Source organism: Centroberyx affinis, unplaced genomic scaffold, assembly GCF_046629955.1.
Source record: "Centroberyx affinis isolate AG114_WGS23_722 - 3 ecotype Tasmania unplaced genomic scaffold, CSIRO-AGI_Caff_v1 ptg004202l_1, whole genome shotgun sequence".
NCBI lineage: Eukaryota > Metazoa > Chordata > Actinopteri > Beryciformes > Berycidae > Centroberyx > Centroberyx affinis.
In genome coordinates, this window is record NW_027281950.1 from 115,001 (window position 1) to 120,485 (window position 5,485).

A 5,485-nucleotide genomic window follows, 5' to 3' on the forward strand; every position below is an offset into this window, starting at 1 on the left:
GACCGCCTGGGAATACCAGGTGCTGTAAGCCTTTTTTTTTCTTGAGACAGGGCTCCGGATTGCAGAGCTGACAAGCGGCCGCGCTTGCTAGCTAGCTGCAACATGTTGCCTCCGCTTGTTGTTTGGGCTCTCCTTCCGCTGTTTGTTGAAGGTTGGTCTTGCCATCTATAAAAGGCCCTTCTGTTAGTCCGTCTGTGGCTTACGGCCACACCAACCTGAGCGCGCCCGATCTCGTCAGATCTCGGAAGCTAAGCAGGTTCGGGCCTGGTTAGTACTTGGATGGGAGACCGCCTGGGAATACCAGGTGCTGTAAGCCTTTTTTTTTCTTGAGACAGGGCTCCGGATTGCAGAGCTGACAAGCGGCCGCGCTTGCTAGCTAGCTGCAACATGTTGCCTCCGCTTGTTGTTTGGGAGCCTGGCCTTTGCGCTCTCCTTCCGCTGTTTGTTGAAGGTTGGTCTTGCCATCTATAAAAGGCCCTTCTGTTAGTCCGTCTGTGGCTTACGGCCACACCAACCTGAGCGCGCCCGATCTCGTCAGATCTCGGAAGCTAAGCAGGTTCGGGCCTGGTTAGTACTTGGATGGGAGACCGCCTGGGAATACCAGGTGCTGTAAGCCTTTTTTTTTCTTGAGACAGGGCTCCGGATTGCAGAGCTGACAAGCGGCCGCGCTTGCTAGCTAGCTGCAACATGTTGCCTCCGCTTGTTGTTTGGGCTCTCCTTCTGCTGTTTGTTGAAGGTTGGTCTTGCCATCTATAAAAGGCCCTTCTGTTAGTCCGTCTGTGGCTTACGGCCACACCAACCTGAGCGCGCCCGATCTCGTCAGATCTCGGAAGCTAAGCAGGTTCGGGCCTGGTTAGTACTTGGATGGGAGACCGCCTGGGAATACCAGGTGCTGTAAGCCTTTTTTTTTCTTGAGACAGGGCTCCGGATTGCAGAGCTGACAAGCGGCCGCGCTTGCTAGCTAGCTGCAACATGTTGCCTCCGCTTGTTGTTTGGGAGCCTGGCCTTTGCGCTCTCCTTCCGCTGTTTGTTGAAGGTTGGTCTTGCCATCTATAAAAGGCCCTTCTGTTAGTCCGTCTGTGGCTTACGGCCACACCAACCTGAGCGCGCCCGATCTCGTCAGATCTCGGAAGCTAAGCAGGTTCGGGCCTGGTTAGTACTTGGATGGGAGACCGCCTGGGAATACCAGGTGCTGTAAGCCTTTTTTTTTCTTGAGACAGGGCTCCGGATTGCAGAGCTGACAAGCGGCCGCGCTTGCTAGCTAGCTGCAACATGTTGCCTCCGCTTGTTGTTTGGGCTCTCCTTCCGCTGTTTGTTGAAGGTTGGTCTTGCCATCTATAAAAGGCCCTTCTGTTAGTCCGTCTGTGGCTTACGGCCACACCAACCTGAGCGCGCCCGATCTCGTCAGATCTCGGAAGCTAAGCAGGTTCGGGCCTGGTTAGTACTTGGATGGGAGACCGCCTGGGAATACCAGGTGCTGTAAGCCTTTTTTTTTCTTGAGACAGGGCTCCGGATTGCAGAGCTGACAAGCGGCCGCGCTTGCTAGCTAGCTGCAACATGTTGCCTCCGCTTGTTGTTTGGGCTCTCCTTCCGCTGTTTGTTGAAGGTTGGTCTTGCCATCTATAAAAGGCCCTTCTGTTAGCCCGTCTGTGGCTTACGGCCACACCAACCTGAGCGCGCCCGATCTCGTCAGATCTCGGAAGCTAAGCAGGTTCGGGCCTGGTTAGTACTTGGATGGGAGACCGCCTGGGAATACCAGGTGCTGTAAGCCTTTTTTTTTCTTGAGACAGGGCTCCGGATTGCAGAGCTGACAAGCGGCCGCGCTTGCTAGCTAGCTGCAACATGTTGCCTCCGCTTGTTGTTTGGGCTCTCCTTCCGCTGTTTGTTGAAGGTTGGTCTTGCCATCTATAAAAGGCCCTTCTGTTAGTCCGTCTGTGGCTTACGGCCACACCAACCTGAGCGCGCCCGATCTCGTCAGATCTCGGAAGCTAAGCAGGTTCGGGCCTGGTTAGTACTTGGATGGGAGACCGCCTGGGAATACCAGGTGCTGTAAGCCTTTTTTTTTCTTGAGACAGGGCTCCGGATTGCAGAGCTGACAAGCGGCCGCGCTTGCTAGCTAGCTGCAACATGTTGCCTCCGCTTGTTGTTTGGGCTCTCCTTCCGCTGTTTGTTGAAGGTTGGTCTTGCCATCTATAAAAGGCCCTTCTGTTAGTCCGTCTGTGGCTTACGGCCACACCAACCTGAGCGCGCCCGATCTCGTCAGATCTCGGAAGCTAAGCAGGTTCGGGCCTGGTTAGTACTTGGATGGGAGACCGCCTGGGAATACCAGGTGCTGTAAGCCTTTTTTTTTCTTGAGACAGGGCTCCGGATTGCAGAGCTGACAAGCGGCCGCGCTTGCTAGCTAGCTGCAACATGTTGCCTCCGCTTGTTGTTTGGGCTCTCCTTCCGCTGTTTGTTGAAGGTTGGTCTTGCCATCTATAAAAGGCCCTTCTGTTAGCCCGTCTGTGGCTTACGGCCACACCAACCTGAGCGCGCCCGATCTCGTCAGATCTCGGAAGCTAAGCAGGTTCGGGCCTGGTTAGTACTTGGATGGGAGACCGCCTGGGAATACCAGGTGCTGTAAGCCTTTTTTTTTCTTGAGACAGGGCTCCGGATTGCAGAGCTGACAAGCGGCCGCGCTTGCTAGCTAGCTGCAACATGTTGCCTCCGCTTGTTGTTTGGGCTCTCCTTCCGCTGTTTGTTGAAGGTTGGTCTTGCCATCTATAAAAGGCCCTTCTGTTAGTCCGTCTGTGGCTTACGGCCACACCAACCTGAGCGCGCCCGATCTCGTCAGATCTCGGAAGCTAAGCAGGTTCGGGCCTGGTTAGTACTTGGATGGGAGACCGCCTGGGAATACCAGGTGCTGTAAGCCTTTTTTTTTCTTGACAGGGCTCCGGATTGCAGAGCTGACAAGCGGCCGCGCTTGCTAGCTAGCTGCAACATGTTGCCTCCGCTTGTTGTTTGGGCTCTCCTTCCGCTGTTTGTTGAAGGTTGGTCTTGCCATCTATAAAAGGCCCTTCTGTTAGTCCGTCTGTGGCTTACGGCCACACCAACCTGAGCGCGCCCGATCTCGTCAGATCTCGGAAGCTAAGCAGGTTCGGGCCTGGTTAGTACTTGGATGGGAGACCGCCTGGGAATACCAGGTGCTGTAAGCCTTTTTTTTTCTTGAGACAGGGCTCCGGATTGCAGAGCTGACAAGCGGCCGCGCTTGCTAGCTAGCTGCAACATGTTGCCTCCGCTTGTTGTTTGGGCTCTCCTTCCGCTGTTTGTTGAAGGTTGGTCTTGCCATCTATAAAAGGCCCTTCTGTTAGTCCGTCTGTGGCTTACGGCCACACCAACCTGAGCGCGCCCGATCTCGTCAGATCTCGGAAGCTAAGCAGGTTCGGGCCTGGTTAGTACTTGGATGGGAGACCGCCTGGGAATACCAGGTGCTGTAAGCCTTTTTTTTTCTTGAGACAGGGCTCCGGATTGCAGAGCTGAAAAGCGGCCGCGCTTGCTAGCTAGCTGCAACATGTTGCCTCCGCTTGTTGTTTGGGAGCCTGGCCTTTGCGCTCTCCTTCCGCTGTTTGTTGAAGGTTGGTCTTGCCATCTATAAAAGGCCCTTCTGTTAGTCCGTCTGTGGCTTACGGCCACACCAACCTGAGCGCGCCCGATCTCGTCAGATCTCGGAAGCTAAGCAGGTTCGGGCCTGGTTAGTACTTGGATGGGAGACCGCCTGGGAATACCAGGTGCTGTAAGCCTTTTTTTTTCTTGAGACAGGGCTCCGGATTGCAGAGCTGACAAGCGGCCGCGCTTGCTAGCTAGCTGCAACATGTTGCCTCCGCTTGTTGTTTGGGCTCTCCTTCCGCTGTTTGTTGAAGGTTGGTCTTGCCATCTATAAAAGGCCCTTCTGTTAGTCCGTCTGTGGCTTACGGCCACACCAACCTGAGCGCGCCCGATCTCGTCAGATCTCGGAAGCTAAGCAGGTTCGGGCCTGGTTAGTACTTGGATGGGAGACCGCCTGGGAATACCAGGTGCTGTAAGCCTTTTTTTTCTTGAGACAGGGCTCCGGATTGCAGAGCTGACAAGCGGCCGCGCTTGCTAGCTAGCTGCAACATGTTGCCTCCGCTTGTTGTTTGGGCTCTCCTTCCGCTGTTTGTTGAAGGTTGGTCTTGCCATCTATAAAAGGCCCTTCTGTTAGTCCGTCTGTGGCTTACGGCCACACCAACCTGAGCGCGCCCGATCTCGTCAGATCTCGGAAGCTAAGCAGGTTCGGGCCTGGTTAGTACTTGGATGGGAGACCGCCTGGGAATACCAGGTGCTGTAAGCCTTTTTTTTTCTTGACAGGGCTCCGGATTGCAGAGCTGACAAGCGGCCGCGCTTGCTAGCTAGCTGCAACATGTTGCCTCCGCTTGTTGTTTGGGCTCTCCTTCCGCTGTTTGTTGAAGGTTGGTCTTGCCATCTATAAAAGGCCCTTCTGTTAGTCCGTCTGTGGCTTACGGCCACACCAACCTGAGCGCGCCCGATCTCGTCAGATCTCGGAAGCTAAGCAGGTTCGGGCCTGGTTAGTACTTGGATGGGAGACCGCCTGGGAATACCAGGTGCTGTAAGCCTTTTTTTTTCTTGAGACAGGGCTCCGGATTGCAGAGCTGACAAGCGGCCGCGCTTGCTAGCTAGCTGCAACATGTTGCCTGCGCTTGTTGTTTGGGCTCTCCTTCCGCTGTTTGTTGAAGGTTGGTCTTGCCATCTATAAAAGGCCCTTCTGTTAGTCCGTCTGTGGCTTACGGCCACACCAACCTGAGCGCGCCCGATCTCGTCAGATCTCGGAAGCTAAGCAGGTTCGGGCCTGGTTAGTACTTGGATGGGAGACCGCCTGGGAATACCAGGTGCTGTAAGCCTTTTTTTTTCTTGAGACAGGGCTCCGGATTGCAGAGCTGACAAGCGGCCGCGCTTGCTAGCTAGCTGCAACATGTTGCCTCCGCTTGTTGTTTGGGCTCTCCTTCCGCTGTTTGTTGAAGGTTGGTCTTGCCATCTATAAAAGGCCCTTCTGTTAGTCCGTCTGTGGCTTACGGCCACACCAACCTGAGCGCGCCCGATCTCGTCAGATCTCGGAAGCTAAGCAGGTTCGGGCCTGGTTAGTACTTGGATGGGAGACCGCCTGGGAATACCAGGTGCTGTAAGCCTTTTTTTTTCTTGAGACAGGGCTCCGGATTGCAGAGCTGAAAAGCGGCCGCGCTTGCTAGCTAGCTGCAACATGTTGCCTCCGCTTGTTGTTTGGGAGCCTGGCCTTTGCGCTCTCCTTCCGCTGTTTGTTGAAGGTTGGTCTTGCCATCTATAAAAGGCCCTTCTGTTAGTCCGTCTGTGGCTTACGGCCACACCAACCTGAGCGCGCCCGATCTCGTCAGATCTCGGAAGCTAAGCAGGTTCGGGCCTGGTTAGTACTTGGATGGGAGACCGCCTGGGAATA

General features: G+C 54.9%; 19 non-coding genes and 1 pseudogene across 19 annotated transcripts in view; all 20 read left to right on the forward strand.

Moving 5' to 3' along the window:
- Nucleotides 1–31, forward strand: part of LOC139664074 (5S ribosomal RNA) — a 119-nt gene extending 88 nt beyond the window's left edge. The window contains exon 1 of the ribosomal RNA XR_011696755.1: nt 1–31. This exon is cut by the window's left edge and continues 88 nt beyond it. This is a non-coding gene — a ribosomal RNA (5S ribosomal RNA).
- Nucleotides 32–197: 166 nt separating this feature from the next.
- LOC139664075 (5S ribosomal RNA) lies at nt 198–316 on the forward strand. The gene has a single exon (XR_011696756.1). It is a non-coding gene; the product is annotated as a 5S ribosomal RNA (ribosomal RNA).
- Nucleotides 317–497: 181 nt separating this feature from the next.
- On the forward strand, nt 498–616 carry LOC139664076 (5S ribosomal RNA). Its single transcript, XR_011696757.1, has one exon. It is a non-coding gene; the product is annotated as a 5S ribosomal RNA (ribosomal RNA).
- A 166-nt stretch (nt 617–782) lies between these two features.
- LOC139664077 (5S ribosomal RNA) lies at nt 783–901 on the forward strand. Its single transcript, XR_011696758.1, has one exon. It is a non-coding gene; the product is annotated as a 5S ribosomal RNA (ribosomal RNA).
- Nucleotides 902–1,082: 181 nt separating this feature from the next.
- Nucleotides 1,083–1,201, forward strand: LOC139664078 (5S ribosomal RNA). The gene has a single exon (XR_011696759.1). It is a non-coding gene; the product is annotated as a 5S ribosomal RNA (ribosomal RNA).
- A 166-nt stretch (nt 1,202–1,367) lies between these two features.
- LOC139664081 (5S ribosomal RNA) lies at nt 1,368–1,486 on the forward strand. The gene has a single exon (XR_011696761.1). It is a non-coding gene; the product is annotated as a 5S ribosomal RNA (ribosomal RNA).
- A 166-nt stretch (nt 1,487–1,652) lies between these two features.
- On the forward strand, nt 1,653–1,771 carry LOC139664082 (5S ribosomal RNA). Its single transcript, XR_011696762.1, has one exon. It is a non-coding gene; the product is annotated as a 5S ribosomal RNA (ribosomal RNA).
- Nucleotides 1,772–1,937: 166 nt separating this feature from the next.
- On the forward strand, nt 1,938–2,056 carry LOC139664083 (5S ribosomal RNA). Its single transcript, XR_011696763.1, has one exon. It is a non-coding gene; the product is annotated as a 5S ribosomal RNA (ribosomal RNA).
- Nucleotides 2,057–2,222: 166 nt separating this feature from the next.
- LOC139664084 (5S ribosomal RNA) lies at nt 2,223–2,341 on the forward strand. The gene has a single exon (XR_011696764.1). It is a non-coding gene; the product is annotated as a 5S ribosomal RNA (ribosomal RNA).
- Nucleotides 2,342–2,507: 166 nt separating this feature from the next.
- Nucleotides 2,508–2,626, forward strand: LOC139664085 (5S ribosomal RNA). The gene has a single exon (XR_011696765.1). It is a non-coding gene; the product is annotated as a 5S ribosomal RNA (ribosomal RNA).
- Nucleotides 2,627–2,792: 166 nt separating this feature from the next.
- LOC139664086 (5S ribosomal RNA) lies at nt 2,793–2,911 on the forward strand. Its single transcript, XR_011696766.1, has one exon. It is a non-coding gene; the product is annotated as a 5S ribosomal RNA (ribosomal RNA).
- A 164-nt stretch (nt 2,912–3,075) lies between these two features.
- LOC139664087 (5S ribosomal RNA) lies at nt 3,076–3,194 on the forward strand. The gene has a single exon (XR_011696767.1). It is a non-coding gene; the product is annotated as a 5S ribosomal RNA (ribosomal RNA).
- Nucleotides 3,195–3,360: 166 nt separating this feature from the next.
- On the forward strand, nt 3,361–3,479 carry LOC139664088 (5S ribosomal RNA). The gene has a single exon (XR_011696768.1). It is a non-coding gene; the product is annotated as a 5S ribosomal RNA (ribosomal RNA).
- Nucleotides 3,480–3,660: 181 nt separating this feature from the next.
- Nucleotides 3,661–3,779, forward strand: LOC139664089 (5S ribosomal RNA). Its single transcript, XR_011696769.1, has one exon. It is a non-coding gene; the product is annotated as a 5S ribosomal RNA (ribosomal RNA).
- A 166-nt stretch (nt 3,780–3,945) lies between these two features.
- On the forward strand, nt 3,946–4,064 carry LOC139664090 (5S ribosomal RNA). Its single transcript, XR_011696770.1, has one exon. It is a non-coding gene; the product is annotated as a 5S ribosomal RNA (ribosomal RNA).
- Nucleotides 4,065–4,229: 165 nt separating this feature from the next.
- LOC139664092 (5S ribosomal RNA) lies at nt 4,230–4,348 on the forward strand. The gene has a single exon (XR_011696772.1). It is a non-coding gene; the product is annotated as a 5S ribosomal RNA (ribosomal RNA).
- A 164-nt stretch (nt 4,349–4,512) lies between these two features.
- On the forward strand, nt 4,513–4,631 carry LOC139664093 (5S ribosomal RNA). Its single transcript, XR_011696773.1, has one exon. It is a non-coding gene; the product is annotated as a 5S ribosomal RNA (ribosomal RNA).
- Nucleotides 4,632–4,797: 166 nt separating this feature from the next.
- On the forward strand, nt 4,798–4,916 carry LOC139664094 (5S ribosomal RNA). Its single transcript, XR_011696774.1, has one exon. It is a non-coding gene; the product is annotated as a 5S ribosomal RNA (ribosomal RNA).
- Nucleotides 4,917–5,082: 166 nt separating this feature from the next.
- On the forward strand, nt 5,083–5,201 carry LOC139664095 (5S ribosomal RNA). The gene has a single exon (XR_011696775.1). It is a non-coding gene; the product is annotated as a 5S ribosomal RNA (ribosomal RNA).
- Nucleotides 5,202–5,382: 181 nt separating this feature from the next.
- On the forward strand, nt 5,383–5,485 carry LOC139664111 (5S ribosomal RNA; annotated as a pseudogene; the record flags this gene model as incomplete).